Source organism: Macaca mulatta, chromosome 20 (genome assembly GCF_049350105.2).
Source record: "Macaca mulatta isolate MMU2019108-1 chromosome 20, T2T-MMU8v2.0, whole genome shotgun sequence".
Lineage (NCBI taxonomy): Eukaryota > Metazoa > Chordata > Mammalia > Primates > Cercopithecidae > Macaca > Macaca mulatta.
The window spans coordinates 40,057,125-40,075,648 of NC_133425.1; the positions used below are offsets into that span (position 1 = coordinate 40,057,125).

An 18,524-nucleotide genomic window follows, 5' to 3' on the forward strand; every position below is an offset into this window, starting at 1 on the left:
CGAAATATCAATTCTCAGGTTCCACAGAAATAAGGCTAGCAATCACCTCCACGAAATACAGCTGTAACTCAGTGCGTGGAAGTCACACATCACAAAGTAGTTTCTCAGAAAGCTTCTTTCCGGTTTTCTTCTTTCCAGTTTTCTAAATTTTTCACCGTAGGCCTCTATGGGCTTCCAAATATCCCTTTGCAAATTCCACAACAACACTCTTAGCAAAGGGCTTCTGGAGTGGAAAGCTGTAACTATCTGAGATGAATTCACAGAACACAGAGCAGTTTCTCAGAAAGCTTCTTTCCAATTTTTATCTGAGGATATTTCCCTTTTCAACATAGCCCTCCATGGGCTTCCAAATATCACTCTGGAAATTCCACAAGAAGAGTCTTAGCAAAAGGCTTCTTGCGGGGAAAGCTGTAACTCTGTGAGATGAATTCATAGATCACAAAGAAGTTTCTCAGAAAGCTTCTTATTCATTTGGATTGGAGGATATTTTCTTTGGCCCTATAGTCTTCAAAGGGATCCGAAATGTAAGTTCTCAGATTCTACAGAAATAAGCCTAGCAAACAGCTCCACGAAATACAGCTGTAACTCAGTGAGTGGAAATCACACATCACAAAGCAGTTTCTCAGAAACTTTCTTTCCAGTTTTCATCTCAGGATATTTTCTTTTTCACCATAGGCCTCTAGGGGCTTCCATATATCAATTTGCAAATTCCACAAGAACAGTGTTAACGAACGGCTTCTGGAGTGGAAAGCTGTAATTCTGTGTGATGAATTTACAGAACACCGTGCAGTTTCTCAGGAAGCTTCTTTCCAGTTTTTATGTGAGGATATTTCCCTTTTCACCATAGCCGTCCATGGGCTTCCAAATATCACTTTGCAAATTCCATAAGAAGAGTCGTAACGAAAGCCTTCTTGAGGAGAGAGCTGTAACTCTTTCAAGTGAATTCACAGATCACAAAGAAGTTTCTCAGAAAGCTTCTTTCTCATTTTGATCTGACGATATTACCTTTGACGCTATAGTATAAAGGAATGCGAAATATCAGTTCTCAGGTTCCACAGAAATAAGGCTAGCAAACAGCTACAAGAAATACAGCTGTAACTCACTGAGTGGAAGTCACACATCACAAAGCAGTTTCTCAGAAAGCTTCTTTCTAGTTTTCATATGAGCATATTTTCTTTTTCACCATATTCCTCTATGGGCTTCCAAATATCCCTTTGCAAATTCCACAAGAACACTCTTAGCGAACGGCTTCTTGAGGGGAAAGCTGTACCTCTGTGAGATGAATTCACAGAACAGAGAGCAGTTTCTCAGAAAGTCTTTCCAGTTTTCATCTGAGGATATGTCCCTTTTCACCGTAGCCTTCCATGGGCTTCCAAATATCACTTTGCAAATTCCAGAAGAACAGTCCTAACAAAAGGCTTCTTGAGCGGAAAGCTGTAACTCTGTGAGATGAATTCACAGATCACAAAGAAGTTTCTCAGAATGCTTCTTTCTCCTCTTGATCGGAGAATATTCCCTTTGGTCCTATAGTCTTCAAAGGGATCCGAAATATCAGTTCTCAGATTCCACAGAAATAAGACTAGCAAACAGCTCCACAAAATACAGCTGTAACTCAGTGAGTGGAATTCACACATCACAAAGCAGTTCCTCAGAAAGATTCCTTCCAGTTTTCATCTGAGGATATTTTCTTTTTCACCATAGGCCTTTATGGGCTTCCAAATATCCCTTTGCAAATTCCACAAGAACATTCTTAGCGAACGGCTTCTGGGGGGGAAAGCTGTAACTCTGTGAGATGAATTCACAGAACACAGAGTAGTTTCTCAGAAATCTTCTTTCCAGTTTTTATGTGAGGATATTTCCCTTTTCCCCACAGCCCTCCATGGGCTTCCAAATATCACTTTTCACAATCCACAAGAACAGTCTCAGCGAACGGATTCTGGAGGGGAAAGCTGTAACTCTGTGAGATGAATTCACAGAACACAGAGCAGTTTCTCAGAAATCTTCTTTCCAGTTTCTATGTGAGAATATTTCCCTTTTCACCGTAGCCCTCCATGGGTATCCAAATATCACTTTGTAGATTCCACAAGAACCGTCTTAGCCAAAGGCTTCCTGCGGGGAAAGCTCTAACACTGTCAGTTGAATTCACAGATCACAAAGAAGTTTCTCGGAAAGCTATTTCTCATTTTGATCGGAGGATATTTCCTTTGGCTCTATAGTCTTCAAAGGGATCCGAAATATCAGTTCTCAGTTTCCACAGAAATAAGACTAGCAAACAACTCCATGAAATACAGCTGTAACTCAGTGAGTGGAAGTCACACATCAAAAAGCAGTTTCTCAGAAAGCTTCTTTCCAGTTTTCATCTGAGCATATTTTCTTTTTCACCATAGGCCTCTTTGGGTTTCCAAATATCCCTTTGCAAATTCCACAACAACACTCTTAGCGAAGGGCTTCTGGAGTGGAAAGCTGTAACTATGTGAGATGAAATCACAGAACACAGAGCAGTTTCTCAGAAAGCTTCTTTCCAGTTTTTATCTGAGGATATTTCCCTTTTCAACATAGCCCTCCATGGGCTTCCAAATATCACTCTGGAAATTCCACAAGAAGAGTCTTAGCGAAAGGCTTCTTGCGGGGAAAGCTGTAACTCTGTGAGATGAATTCATAGATCACAAAGAAGTTTCTCAGAAAGCTTCTTTCTCATTTGGATCGGAGGATATTTCCTTTGGCCCTATAGTCTTCAAAGGGATCCGAAATGTAAGTTCTCAGATTCTACAGAAATAAGCCTAGCAAACAGCTCCACGAAATACAGCTGTAACTCAGTGAGTGGAAATCACACATCACAAAGCAGTTTCTCAGAAACTTTCTTTCCAGTTTTCATCTCAGGATATTTTCTTTTTCACCATAGGCCTCTAGGGACTTCCATATATCAATTTGTAAATTCCACAAGAACAGTGTTAGCGAACGGCATCTGGATTCGAAGGCTGTAATTCTGTGTGATGAATTTACAGAACACCGTGCAGTTTCTCAGAAAGCTTCTTTCCAGTTTTTATGTGAGGATATTTCCCTTTTCAGCATAGCTGACCATGGGCTTCCAATTATCACTTTGCAAATTCCACAAGAAGAGTCATAGCGAAAGCCTTCTTGAGGAGAAGCTGTAACTCTGTCAGATGAATTCACAGATCACAAAGAAGTTTCTCAGAAAGCTTCTTTCTCATTTTGATCTGAGGATATTACCTTTGGCGCTATAGTTTGAAGGGATCCGAAATATCAGTTCTCAGGTACCACAGAAATAAGGCTAGAAAACAGCTCCATGAAATACCGCTGTAACTCAGTGAGTGGAATTCACACATCACAAAGCAGTTGCTCAGAAAGCTTCTTTCCAGATTTCATCTGAGGATATTTCCATTTTCACAATAACCCTCTATGGGCTCCAAATATCACTTTGCCAATTCCACAAGAACACTCTTAGTGAAAGGCTTCTGGAGGGGAAAGCTGTAACTCTGGGAGATGAATTCACAGATCACAAAGAAGTTTCTCAAAAAGCTTCTTTCTCACTTTGATCAGAGGATATTTCCTTTGGTCCAATACTCTTCAAAGGGATGCGAAATATCAGTTCTCAGATTCCACAGAAATAAGGCGTGCAAACAGCTCCAAGAAATACAGCTATAATTCAATGACTGGAAGTCACACATCACAAAGCAGTTTCTCAGAAAGCTTCTTTCCAGTTTTCATCTGAGGATATTTTCTTTTTCACCATAGGCCTCTATGGGCTTCCAAATATCTCTTTGCAAATTCCACAAGAACAGTCTTAGCGAAAGGCTTCTTCAGGGGAAAGCTGTAACTCTGTGAGATGATTTCATAGTACGCGGAGCAGTTTCTCAGAAATCTTCTTTCCAGTTTTTATGTGAGGATATTTCCCTTTTCACCATAGCCCTACATGGGCTTCCAAATGTCACTTTTCATATTCCACAAGAACAGTCATAGTGAAAGGCTTCTGGAGTGGAAAGGTGTACCTCTGTGAGGTGAATTCACAGAACACAGAGTAGTTTCTCAGAAAGCTTCTTTCCAGTTTTTATCTGAGGATATTTCCCTTTTCAACCTAGCCTTCCATGGGTTTCCAAATATCACTTTGTAGATTCCACAAGAACAGTCTTAGCCAAAGGCTTCCTGCGGGGAAAGCTCTAACCCTGTGAGATGAATTCACAGATCACAAAGAAGTTTCTCAGAAAGCTTCATTCTCATTTTCATAGGAGGATAATACCTTTGGCGCTATAGTTTCAAATGGATCAGAAATATCAGTTCTGAGATTCCACAGAAATAAGGCTAGCAAACACCTCCACGAAATACAGCTGTAACTCAGTGAATGGAAGTCACATATCACAAAGCAGTTTCTCAGAAACCTTCTTTCCAGTTTTCATCTGAGGATATTTTCTTTTACACCGTAGGCCTCTATAGGCTTCCAAATATCCCTTTGCAAATTCCACAAGAACACTCTTAGCGAAGGGCTTCTGGAGTGGAAAGCTGTAAGTATGTGAGATGAATTCACAGAACACAGAGCAGTTTCTCAGAAAGCTTCTTTCCAGTTTTTATCTGAGGATATTTCCCTTTTCACCATAGCCTTCCATTGGTTTCCAAATATCACTTTGTAGATTCCACAAGAACAGTCTTAGCCAAAGGCTTCCTGCGGGGAAAGCTCTAACTCTGTGAGATGAATTCACAGATCACAAAGAAGTTTCTCAGAAAGCTTCTTTCTCCTTTTGATAGGGGTATATTAAACATGAACAGGCTTAGCGAAAGGATTCTTGAGGAGAAAGCTGTAACTCTTTGACATGATTTCACAGAACACAAAGAAGTGTCTCAGAAAGCTTCTTTTTCTTTGTTATTAGGGGATATTTCCTTTGGCCCTATAGTCTTCCAAGGGATCTGAAATATCAGTTCTCAGATTCCACAGAAATAAGACTAGCGAACAGATACATGAAATACAGATGTAACTCTGTAACTGGAAGTGACACATCACAAAGCAGTTTATCAGAAAGCTTCTTTCCAGTTTTTCTCTGAGGATATTTTCTTTTTCACCATAGCCCTCTATGGCCTTCCAAATATCAATTTGCATATTCCACAAGAACAGGCTTTCTGAACGACTTCTTGAGGGGAAAGTTGTAACTCTGTGAGGTGAATTAACAGAACACTAAGCAGTTTCTCAGAAAGCTTCTTTCCAGATTTCATCTGAGGATATTTCCTTTTTCACCGTAGCCCTCTACGATCATCGAAATATCACTTTACAAAATCCACAAGAACAGGCTTAGCGAAAGGCTTCTTGAGGAGAAAGCTGTAACTCTGTGAGATGATTTCACAGAACACCAAGAAGTTTCTCAGAACGATTCTTTCTCTTTGTTATCAGAGGATATTTCCTTTGGCACTACAGTCTTCACAGGGATCTGAAATATCAGTTCTGAGATTCCACAGAAATAAGGCTAGCAAACAGAGCCACGAAATAGAGATGTAACTCTATGAGTGGAAGTCTCACATCACAAAGCAGTTGCTCAGAGAGCTTCTTTCCAGTTTTTCTCTGAGGATATTTTCCTTTTCACCATAGCCCTCTATGGGCTTCCAAATATCATTTTGCAAATTCCACAAGAACAGGCTTAGCGAACGGCTTCTTGAGGGGAAAGCTGTAACACTGTGAGATGATTTCACAGAACACAAAGTAGTTTCTCATAAAGTTTCTTTCTCTTTGTTATCGGAGGATATTTCCTTTGGCCCTATAGTCTTCAAAGGGATCCGAAATATCAGTTCTTAGATTCCACAGAAATGAGGCTAGCCAAGAGATCCAGGAAATACAGACGTAACTCTGTGAGTGGAAGTCACACATCACAAAGCAGTTTCTCAGAAAGCTTCTTTAAAGTTTTTCTCTGAGGATATTTTCTTTTTCACCATAGCCCTCTATGGGCTTCCAAATATCACTTTGAATATTCCACAAGTAGGCTTCTTGAGGGGAAAGCTGGAACTCTGTGAGATGAATTAACAGAACACTAAGCAGTTTGTCAGAAAGCTTCTTTCCAGATTTCATCTGAGGCTACTTCCTTTTTCACCGTAGCCCTATATTGGCATCTCAATATCACTTTACATAATCCACAAGAACAGGCTTAGCGAAAGGCTTCTTGAGGGGAAAGCTGTAACTCTGTGAGATGATTTCACAGAACACAAAGTAGTTTCGCAGAAAGCTTCTTTCTCTTTGTTATCAGAGGATATTTCCTTTCGCCCTATAGTCTTCAAAGGGATTCGAAATATCAGTTCTGACATTCCACAGAAATAAGGCTAGCAAAGGGAACCACGAAATACAGATGTTACTATTTGAGTGGAAGTCACACATCACAAAGCAGTTTCTCAGAAAGCTTCTTTCCAGTTTTTCTCTGAAGATATTTTCTTTTTTTCCATAGCACCCTAGGGGCTCCCAAATATCATTCTGCAAATTCCACAAGAACATGGTAAGCGACGGCTTCTTGAAGGGAAAGCTGTAACTCTGTGAGATGAATTAACAGAACACTAATCCGTTTCTCAAAAAGCTTCTTTCCAGATTTCATCTGAGGATATTTCCTTTTTCTCCGTAGCCCTCTATTGACATTGAAATTAAACTTTGCAAATTCCACTAGAACAGGCTTAGCGAAAGGCTTCTTGAGGGGAAAGCTGTAACTCTGTGAGATGATTTCACAGAACACAAAAAAGTTTCTCAGAAAGCTTCTTTCTCTTTTTTATAGGAGGATATTTTCTTTGGCCCTATAGTCTTCAAAGGGCTCTGAAATATCAGTTCTGAGATTCCAAAGAAATAAGGCTAGCAAACAGACCCACGAAATACAGATGTAACTCTACGAGTGGAAGTCACACATCACAAAGCAGTTGCTCAGAGAGCTTCTTTCCAGTTTTTCTCTGAGGATATTTTCCTTTTCACCATAGCCCTCTATGGGCTTCCAAATATCATTTTGCAAATTCCACAAGAACAGGCTTAGCGAACGGCTTCTTGTGGGGAAAGCTGTAACTCTGTGAGATGATTTCACAGAACACAAAGTAGTTTCTCAGAAAGCTTCTTTCTCTTTGTTATCGGAGGATATTTCCTTTGGCCATATAGTCTCCAAAGGGATCCGAAATATCTGTTCTCAGATTCCACAGAAATAAGGCTAGCAAAGAGATCCACGAAATACAGATGTAACTCTGTGAGTGGAAGTCACACATCACAATGCAGTTTCTCAGAAAGCTTCTTTCCAGATTACATCTCAGGATATTTCTTTTTTCACCGTAGCCCTCTATGGGCATCGAAATATCACTTTGGAAATTCCACAAGAACAGTCTTAGCGAAAAGGTTTTGAGGGGAAAGCTGTAACTCTGTGAGATGATTTCAAAGAACACAAAGAAGTTTCTCACAAAGCTTCTTTCTCTTTGTTATCGGAGGATATTTCCTTTGGCCCTGTATTCTTCAAAGCGATCCGAAATATCTGTTCTCAGATTCCACAGAAGTAAGGCTAGTATACAGATCCACGAAATACAGCTATAACTCTGTGAGTGGAAGTGACACATCACAAAGCAGTTTCTCAGAAAGCTTCTTTCCATTTTTTCTCAGAGGATATTTTCTTTTTCAGCATAGCGCTCTATGGGCTTCCTAATATCACTTTGCAAATTCCACAAGAACTGGCTTAGCGAACGGCTTCTTGAGGGGAATGCTATAACTCTGTGATATGATTTCACAGAACACAGGGAGTTTCTCAGAAAGTTTCTTTCTCTTTGTTATCAGCGGATATTTACTTTGGCCCTGTAGTCTTCAAAGGGATGCGAAATATCAGTTCTCAGATTCCACAGAAATAAGGCTTACAAACAGATCCATGAAAGACAGATGTAACTCTGTGAGTGGAAGTCACACATCACAAAGCAGTTGCTTAGAAAGCTTCTTTCCACTTTTTCTCTGAGGATATTTTCTTTTTCACCATAGCCGTCTATGGGCTTCCAAATATCACTTTGCAAATTCCACAAGTAGGCTTCTTGAGGGGAAAGCTGGAACTCTGTGAGATGAATTAACAGAACCCTAAGCAGTTTCTCAGAAAGTTTCTTTCCAGATTTCATCTGAGGATATTTCCTTTTTCACCATAGACCTCTAAGGTTTTCAAAATATCACCTTGCAAATTCCACAAGAACAGGCTTAGCGAACGGCTTCTTGAGGGGAAAGCTGTAACTCTGTGCGATGATTTCACAGAACACAAAGAAGTTTCTCAGAAAGCTTCTTTCTCTTTGTTATCGGGGGATATTTCCTTTGGTCCTATAGTCTTCAGAGGGATCCGAAATATCTGTTCTCAGATTCCACAGAATTATGCTAGCAAACAGATCCACGAAATACAGCTGTAACTCTGTGAGGGGAAGTGTCACATCACAAAACAGTTGCTCAGAAAGCTTCTTTCCAGTTTTTCTCAGAGGATATTTTCTTTTTCAGCATAGCGCTCTATGGGCTTCCAAATATCACTTTGCAAATTCCACAAGAACTGGCTTAGCGTACGGCTTCTTGAGGGGAAAGCTGTAACTCTGTGAGATGAATTAACAGAACAATAAGCAGTTTCTCAGAAAGATTCTTTCCAGTTTTCATCTGAGGATATTTCCGTTTTCACCTTAATCCTCCATGGGCTTCCAAATATCACATTGATAATTCCACAAGAACAGTCTTAGCGAAAGGCTTCTTGAGGGGAAAGCTGTAAATCTGTGAGGTGATTTCACAGAACAGAAAGGAGTTTCTCAGAAAGCTTCTTTTCTTTGTTATCGGAGGATATTTCCTTTGGCCCTATAGTCTTCAAAGGGATCTGAAATATCAGTTCTCAGATTCCAGTGAAATAAAGGTTGCAAAGAGATGCACGAAATAGAGCTGTAACTCTGTGAGTGGAAGTGACACATCACAAAGTAGTTTCCCTGAAAGCTTCTTTCCAGTTTTTCTCTGAGGATATTTTCTTTTCCATTATAGACCTCTAAGGGCTTCCAAATATCACTTTGCAAATTTCACAAGAACAGACTTAGAAAACGGCTTTTTGAGGAGAAAGCTGTTATTCTGTGAGATTATTTCACAAAACACGAAGGAGTTTCTCAAAAAGCTTCTTTATCTTTGTTATGGAAGTATATTTCCTTTGGCCCTATAATCCTCAAAGGGACCCGAAACATCCGTTCTCAGATTCCACAGAAATAAGGCAAGCAAAGAGATCCAAGAAATACAGCTGTAACTCTGTGAGTGGAAGTCACACATCACAAAGCAGTTTCTCAGAAAACTTCTGTAAAGTTTTTCTCTGAGGATATTTTCTCTTTCACCATTGTCTTCCATATTCTTCCAAATATCACTTTGCAAATTCCACAAGAACACTCTTAGCGAAAGGCTTCTTGAAGGGAAAGCTGTAATTCTGTGAGATGAATTCACAGATCACAAAGAAGTTTCTTAGAAAGCTTCTTTCTCATTTCTATCGGAGAATATTTCCTTTGGCCATATAGTGTTCCAAGGGATTCGAAATATCAGTTGTCAGATTCCACAGAAATAAGGCTAGCAAACAGCTCCCCAAAATACAGCTGTAACTCAGTGAATGGAAGTCATACAGCACAAAGCAGTATCTCAGAAAGCTTCTTTCCAGTTTTTATCTGAGGATATTTCCCTTTTCACCATAGCCCTCCAAGGGCTTCCAAATGTCACTTTGCAAATTCCACAAGAACAGTTTTAGCGAAAGGCTTCTGGAGGGGAAAGCTGTATCTCTGTGAGATGAATTCACAGAACGCAGAGCAGTTTCTCAGAAAGCTTCCTTCCAGTTTTAACTGAGGATATTTCCCTTTCCACCACAGTCCTCCATTGGCTTCCAAATATCACTTTGGAAATTCCAGAAGAACAGTCTTAGCAAAAGTCTTCTTGAGGGGAAATCTGTAACTCTGTGAGAAGAATTCACAGATCACAAAAAAAGTTTCTCAGAAAGCTTGTTTCTCATTTTTATGGAGGATATTTCCTTGGGCACTATAGTCTTCCAAGTGATCAGAAATATCAGTTCTCAGATTCCACAAATATAAGGCTACCAAACAGCTCCAGGAAATACAGCTGAAACTCAGTGAGTGGAAGTCACACATCACAAAGCAGTTTCTCAGAAAGCTTCTTTCCAGTTTTTGTCTGAGGACATTTTCTTTTTCACCATAGGCCTTTATGGGCCTCCAAATATCCCTTTGCAAATTCCACAAGAACAGTCTTAGCGAACGGTTTCTTGAGGGAAATGCTGTAACTCTGTTAGATGAATTCAAAGAACACAAAGCCATTTCTCAGAAAGCTTCTTACCAGTTTTTATCTGAGGATATTTTCTTGTTCCTCATAGAACTCCATGGGCTTCCAAATATCACTTTTCAAATTCAACAAGAACACCCTTAACGAAAGGCTTCTTTAAAGGAAAGCTGTAACTCTGTGAGATGAATTCAGAGATAACAAAGAAGTTACTCAGAAAGCTTCTTTCTCATTTCTATCGGAGGATATTCCTTTGCCTATTAGTCTTCCAAGGGATTCGAAATATCTGTTCTCAGATTCCAGAGAAATAAGTCTGGGAAACAGCTCCACAAAATACACCTGTAACTCAGTGAGTGGAAGTCACACATCACAAAGCAGTTACTCAGGTCGCTTCTTTCCACTTTTTTTGAGGATACTTTCTTTTTCACCATAGCCATCTATGGGCTTCCAAATAGCACTTTGGAAATATCACAAGAACTGTCTTAGCGAACTGCTTCTTGAGGGGAATGCTGTAAATCTGTTAGATGAATTCACAGATCACGAAGAAGTTTCTCAGAAAGCTTCTTTCTCATTTCTATCGGAGGATATTTCCTTTGCCCCTATAGTATTCCAAGGAATCCGAAATATCAGTTCTCAGATACCACAGAAATAAGGCTGGCAAACAGCTCCAGGAAATACAGCTGTAACTCAGTGAGTGGAAGTAACACATCACAAAGCAGTTTCTCAGAAAGCTTCTTTCCAGTTTTTATCTGAGAATATTTCTTTTTTCACCATAGCCCTCTAATGGCTTCCAAATATCACTTAGCAGATTCCGCAAGAACAGTCTTAGCTAACGGCTTGTTGAAGGAAAAGCTGTAACTCCGTGAGATGAATTCACAGAACACAAAGCCATTACTCAGAAAGCTTCTTACCAGTTTTTATCTGAGGATATTTTCTTTTTCACCAAAGCCCTCTATGGGCTACCAAATATCACTTTACAAATTCCACAAGAACCGTCTTAGTGAGCGGCCTCTTGAGGGGAAAGCTGTAACTCTGTGAGATGATTTCACAGAACACTAAGCAGTTTCTCAGAAAGCTTCTTTCCAGTTTTCATCTGAGGATATTTCCTTTTTCACCATAGCCCTCTATGGGCTTCCAAATATCACTTTGCAAATTCCACAAGAACTGTCTTAGCAAAAGGCTTATTGAGGCTAAAGCTGTAACTCTGTGAGATTATTTCACAGAACACAAAGAAGTTTCTCAGAAAGCTTCTTTCTCTTTGTTATCGGAGAATATTTCCTTTGGCCCTATAGCCTTCCAAGGGATTCGAAATATCAGTTCTCAGATTCCACAGAAATAAGGCTAGCAAACAGCTCCCCAAAATACAGCTGTAACTCAGTTTGTGTAAGTCACACATCACAAAGCAGTTGCTCAGAACGCTTCTTTCCAGTTTTTATTGAGGATATTTTATTTTTCACCATAGCCCTCTATGGGATTCCAAATATCACTTTTCAAATATCATGAGAACTGTCTTAGCGAACTGCTTCTTGAGGGGAAATATGTAACGTTGTGAGTTGAATTAACAGAACACAAAGCAGATTCTCAGAAAGCTTCTTTCCAGTTTTTATTTCAGGATGTTTTCTTTTTTACGGTAGCCCTCAATGGGCTTCCAAATACCACTTTGCAAATCCCTCAAGAACAGTCTTAGCGAAAGGCTTCTTGAGGCGAAAGCTGTTACTCTGTGAGAAGAATTCACAGATCACAAAGAACAGTCTTAGCGAATGGCTTCAGTAGGGGAAAGCTGTAACTCTGTGGGATGAATTCAAAGACAACAAAATAGTTTCTCAGAAAGCTTCTTTCCTCTTTTTATGTGAGGATATTTCCCTTTTCACCATAGCCCTCAAAGTGATTCCAAATATAAGTTTGAAACTTCCACAAGAAGAGTCTTAGCGAAAGGCTTCTTGAGGGGAAAGCTGTAACTCTGTGAGATGAATTCACAGATGACAAAGAAGTTTCTCAGAGAGCTTCTTTCTCATTTTGAGCGGAGGATATTTCCTGTGGCCCTATAGTCTTCAAAGAGATCCGAAATATCAGTTCTCAGATTCCACAGAAATAAGGCTAGCAAACAGCTCCACGAAATACAGCTGGAACTCAGTGAGTGGAAGTGTCACGTCACAAAGCATTTTCTGAGAAAGATTCTTTCCAGTTTTCATCTGAGGATATTAAGTTTTTCACCATAGACCTCTATGGGCTTCCAAAGAACCCTTTGCAAATTCCACAAGAACAGTCATAGCGAACAGCTTCTGGAGGGGAAAGCTGTAACTCTGTGAGAAGAATTCACAGAACACAGAACAATTTCTCCGAAAGCTTCTTTCCAGTTTTTGTCTAAGCATATTTCCCTTTTCACCATAGTTCTCCATGGGGTTATGGAAAACAAAATATCCTGATATAAAAACTGGAAAGAAGCTTTCTGAGAAACTGCTTTGTGATCTGTGAATTCATCTCACAGAGTTACAGCTTTCCCTTCAAGAAGCCTTTCGCTAAGACTGTTCTTGTGGAATTTGAAAAGTGATATTAGGAAGCCCATAAAGGGCTATGATGAAAAAGAAAATATGCTCAGATAAAAACTGGAAAGAAGCTCTCTGAGAAACTGCTTTGGGATGTGTGACTTCCACTCACTTAGTTACAGCTGTATTTCGTGGAGCGGTTTTCTTTCCTTATTTCTCTGGAATCTGAGAACTGATATTTCGGATCCCTTGGAAGAGTATAGGGTCAAAAGAAATATCCTCCAATAGAAAAGAGAAAGAAAATTTCTGAGAAAACTTATTTGTGATCTGTGAATTCATCTCACGTAGTTACAGCTTTCCCCTCAAGAAGCCTTTTGCTAATACTGTTCTTGTGGAAATGGCAAAGTGATATTTGGAAGCCCAAGGAGTTCTATGGGGAAAAAGAAATATCCTAAGATAAAAACTGGAAAGAAGCTTTCTGAGAAACTGATTTGTGTTCTGTGAATTCATCTCACAGAGTTACAGCTTTCCCCTAAAGAAGCCGTTTGTTAAGACTGTTCTTGTGCAATTTGCAAAGGGATATGGGGAAGCCAATAGAGGGCTAAGGTGAAAAAGAAAATATCCTCAGATAAAAAGTGGAAAGAAGCTTTCTGAGAAACTGCTTTGTGATGTCTGACTTCCACTCCCTGAGTTACAGCTGTGTTTCCTGGAGCTGTTTGCTAGCCTTATTTCTGTGGAATCGGAGAACTGATATTTCGGATCCCTTGGAAGACTATAGGACCAAAAGAAATATCCTCCGATAGAAATGACAAAGAAGCTTTCTGAGAAACTTCTTTGTGATCTGTGAATTCATCTCACAGAGTTAGAGCTTTCCCCTGAAGAAGCCTTTCCTTAAGACTGTTCTTGTGGAATTTGCAAAGTGATATTTGGAAGTCCATGGAGAGTTATGGGGAAAAAGAAAATATCATCAGATAAAAACTGGAAAGCAGATTTCTGAGAAAATGCTTTATGTTCTGTGAAATGGTCTGACAGAGTTACAGCTTTCCCCTCCAAAAGCCGTTCGCTAAGACTGTTCTTGCGGAGTTTGTAAAGTGATATTTGGAAGCCCATAGGGGGCCATGGTGAAAAAGAAGATGTCCTCAGAGAAAAACTGGAAAGAAGCTTTCTGAGAAACTGCTTTGTGATGTGTGACTTCCACTCACTGAGTTACAGCTGTATTTCGTGGAACTGTTTGCTTTCCTTATTTCTGTGGAATCAGAGAACTGATATTTCGGATCCCTTGGAATACTATAGGGCCAAAGGAAATATCCTCCGATAGCAATGAGAAAAAAGCTTTCAGAGAAATTTCTTTGTGATCTGTGAATTCATCTCACAGAGTTACAGTTTTCCCCTAAAGAAGCCTTTCGCTAAGACTCTTCCTGTGGAATTTCCAAATTGCTATTCGGAAGCCCATGGTGGGCTATGGGGAAAAAGAAAATATCCTCAGATAAAAACTGGAAAGGAGCTTTCTGAGAAACTGCTATGTTTTCTGTGAATTCATCTCACAGAGTTACAGCTTTCTTCTCAAGAACCCTATGGCTAAGACTGTTCTTGTGGAATTGGCAAAGTGATATTTGGAAGCCCATAGACGGCTATGGTGAAAAAGAAAATTTCCTCAGAATAAAAGTGGAAAGAAGCTTTCTGAGAAACTGCTTTGTGATGTGTGACTTCCACTCATGATTTACAACTGTATTTCATGGAGCTGTTTGCTAGCCTTATTTCAGTGGAATCTGGGAAGTGATATTTCGGATCCCTTGGAAGACTATAGGGCGTAAGTAAATATCCTCCAATAGAAATGAGAAGGAAGTTTTCTGAGAAACTGCTTTGTGTTCCGTGAATGCATCTCAAAGAATTACAGCTTTCCCCTCAAGAAGCCATTCGCTAAGACTGTTCTTGAGGAATTTGCAAAGTGATATTTGCAAGCCATAGAGGGCTATGGTGAAAAAGAAAATATTCTCAGATAAAAACTGTAAAGAAGTTTCTGAGAAACTGCTTTGTGATGTGTGAATTCCACTCTCTAAGTTACAGCTGTATATCATGGAGCTGTTTCCTAGTCTTATTTCTGTGGAATCTGAGAACTGATATTTCCGATCCCTTGTAAGTCTGTAGGGTCAAAGAAAATACCCTCCGATACAAATGAGAAAGAAGCATTCTGAGAAACATCTTTGTGATCTGTGAATTCACCTCACAGAATGACAGCTTTTCCTTCAAGAAGGTTATCGCTAAGACTGTTCTTGTGGAATTTACAAAGTTATATTTGGAAGCCCTGGAGGGCTACGTGGAAAAAGAAAATATCCTAAGATAAAAACTGGAAAGAAGCTTTCAGAGAAACTGCTTTGTGATGTGTGACTTCCACTCACTGAGATACAGCTGTATTTCGTGCAGCTGTTTGCTAGCCTTAATTCTGTGGAATCTGGGAACAGATATTTCGGATCCCTTGGAAGCCTATAGGGCCAAAGCAAATATCCTCTGATAGAAATGACAAAGAAGCTTTTTGAGAAACTTCTTTGAGATCTGTGATTTGATCTCACAGAGTTGCAGCTTTTCCCTCATGAAGCCTTTTTCTATGACTGTTCTTGTGGAATTTGCAAAGTGATATTTGGAAGCCCATAGAGAGCTATGCGGAAAAAGAAAATATCCTCAGATGAAAATTCAAAAGATGCTTTCTGAGAACCTGCTTTGTGTTCTTTGAATTCATCTCATAGAGTTACACCTTTCTCATCGAAAACCCATTCGGTAAGAATGTTCTTGTGGAATCTGTAAGGTGATATTTGGAAGCCCATAGAGGGCAATGGTGAAAAAGAAAACATTCTCAGATAAAAACTGGAAAGAAGGTTTCTGAGGAACTGCTTTGTGACGTGTGACTTCCAGTCACTGAGTTACAGCTTTATTTCATGGAGCTGTTTTCTAGCCTTATTTCTCTGGAATCTGGGAACTGATATTAGGATCCCTTCGAGGACTATAGGGCCAAGGGAAATATCCTCCGATAGAAATGAGAAAGAAGCTTTCTGAGAAGCTTCTTTGTGATCTTTGAATTCATCTCACAGGATTACAGCTTTCCCCTCAAGAAGCCTTTCGCTAAGACTGTTCTTGTGGAATTTGCAAAGCAATATTTGGAAGCCCATGGAGGGCCAAGGGGAGAAAGAAAATATCCTCAGATAAAAGCTGGAAAGAAGCTTTCGAAGAAAATGCTTTGTATTTTTTGAATTCATGTCACAGATTTACACTTTTCCCCTCAAGAATCCATTCGCTAAGATTGTTCTTGTGGCATCTGCAAAATGACATTTGGAAGCCCATAGAGTTCTATGGTGAAAAAGGATATATCCTCAGATAAAACCTGGAAAGAAGCTCTCTGTGAAACTCTTTTGTGATGAGTGACTTCCACTCATTGTGTTACAACTGTATTTCGTGGAGCTGTTTTCTAGCCTTATTTCTGTGGAATCTGAGAACTGATATTTCAGATCCCTTGTAAGACTATAGGGTCAAAGGAAATATCCTCTGATAGAAATGAGAAAGAATCTTTCTGAGAAACTTCTTTGTGAGCTGTGAATTCATCTCACAGAGGTACAACTTTCCCCTCAAGAATCCTTTCGCTAAGACAGTTCTTGTGGAATTTGCAAAGTGATATTTGGAAGCCTATGAAGGGCTGTGGGGAAACAGAAAATATCCTCAGATGGAAAGTGGAAAGAAATTTTCTGAGAATCTGCTTTGTGTTCCGTGAATTAATCTCACAGAGTTACACATTTCCAGTCAAGATGCCATTTGCTAAGCCTGTTGTTGTGGAATCTGCAATGTGATATTTGGAGGCCCATAGAGGGCTATGGTGAAAAAGATTATATCCTCAGATAAAAACTAGAAAGAAGCTTTCTGAGAAACTGCTTAGTGTTCTGAGAATTCATCCCACACAATTACAGCTTTCCCCTCAAGATGCCGTTCGCTAAGACTGTTCTTGTGGAATTTGCCAAGTTATATTTGGAAGCCCTCAGAGGGCTACGGTGAAAAAGAATATATCCTCAGATAAAAACTGGAAACACGCTTTCTGAAAAAATGCTTTGTGATGTGTGACTTCCACTCACTGAGTTACAGCTGTATTTCGTGCAGCTGTTTGCTAACCTTATTTCTGTGGAATCTGAGAACTGATATTCCGGTTCGCTTGGAAGACTATAGGGCCAAAGGAAATATCCTCCGATATAAATGAGAAAGAAGATTTCTAGGAAACTTCTTCCTGTTCTGCGAATTCATCTCACAAAGTTACGGCTTTCATCTCAAGAAGCCGTGTGCTAAAACTGTTCTTGTGGAGTTTGTAAATTGATATTTGGAAGCCCATGGAGGGCTATGATGAAAAAGAAAATATCCTCTGATAAACTGGATAGTATATTTCTGAGAAATTGACCTGTGATGTGTGACTTCCACACACTGTGTTATAGCCAATATTCATGCAGTTCTTTGCTAGCCTTATTTCTGTTGAATCTGAGAACTGATATTTCAGATACCTTGCAAGACTATAGGGCCAAAGGAAATATCCTCCGATAGAAAGGAGAAAGAAGATTTCTTAAAAACAGCTTTGTGATCTGTGAATTAATCTCACAGAGTTACAACTTTGGCCTTAGGAAGCCTTTCGCTAAGACTGTTCTTGTGGAATTTGAAAAGGGATATGTGGAAGCCCATAGAGGGTTTTGGTGAAAAAGAATATATCCTCAGATAAACACTGGAAAAAAGCTTTCTGAGAAACTGCTTTGTGATGTGTGACTTCCACTTACTGAGTAAGAGCTCTATTTCGTGGCGCTGTTTGCTAGCCTTATTTCTGTGGAATATGAGAGCTGATATTTCGAATCCCTTGGAAGACAATAGGGCCAACGGAAATATGCTCCGATAGAAATGAGAAAGAAGCTTTCTGAGGAAATACTTTGTGATCTGAGAATTCATTTCACAGAGTTACAGCTTTACCCGCTAGAAGCCTTTCGCTAAGACTGTTCTTGTGGAATTTGCAAAGTGATATTTGGAAGCCCATGGAAGGCTATGGGGAAAAAGAAAATATCCTCAGATAAAAACTGGAAAGAAGCTTTCTGAGAAACTGCTTTGTGTTCTCTGAATTCATCTCACAGAATTACAGCTGTCCCCTCAAGAAGCCGTTCGTTAAGATTGATCTTGTGGAATTTGCAAAGTGATATTTGGAAGCCCATAGAAGACTAAGGTGGAATAGAAAATATCCTCAGATAAAAACTGGAATGAAGCTTTCTGAGAAACTGCTTTGTGATGCGTGGCTTCCACTCACTGAGTTACAGCTGTTATTCTTGGAGCTGTTTGCTAGCCTCATTTTTGTGGAATCTGAGAACTGATATTTCGAATCCGTTGGAATGCTCTTGGGCCAAAGGAAATATCCTCCGATAGAAATGAGAAAGAAGCTTTCCGAGAAACTTCTTTGTGATCTGTGAATTCATCTCATAGTTAGAGCATTTCCCTCAAGAAGTCTTTCGCTTAGATTGTTCTTGTGGAATTTTCAATCTGATATATGCAAGCTCATGGAGGGGTATGGGGAAAAAGAAAATATCCTCAGATAAAAACTGGAAAGAAGCTTTCTGAGAAACAGCTTTGTGTTCTGTGAATTCATCTCAGAGAGTTACAGCATTTCCCTCAAGAAGCCGCTCGCTGTGAATGTTCTTGTGTTATTTGCAAAGTGATATTTGGAAGCCCACTGAGGGCTATGGCGAAAAACAAAATATCCTCAG

The 18,524-nt window shown here is 39.7% G+C and overlaps 1 pseudogene; it reads right to left on the reverse strand.

Annotated features, from left to right (window-relative positions):
* Positions 1-644: 644 nt before the first annotated feature.
* On the reverse strand, positions 645-1,462 carry LOC144337764 (uncharacterized; annotated as a pseudogene).
* Between the last annotated feature and the right edge of the window lie 17,062 nt (positions 1,463-18,524).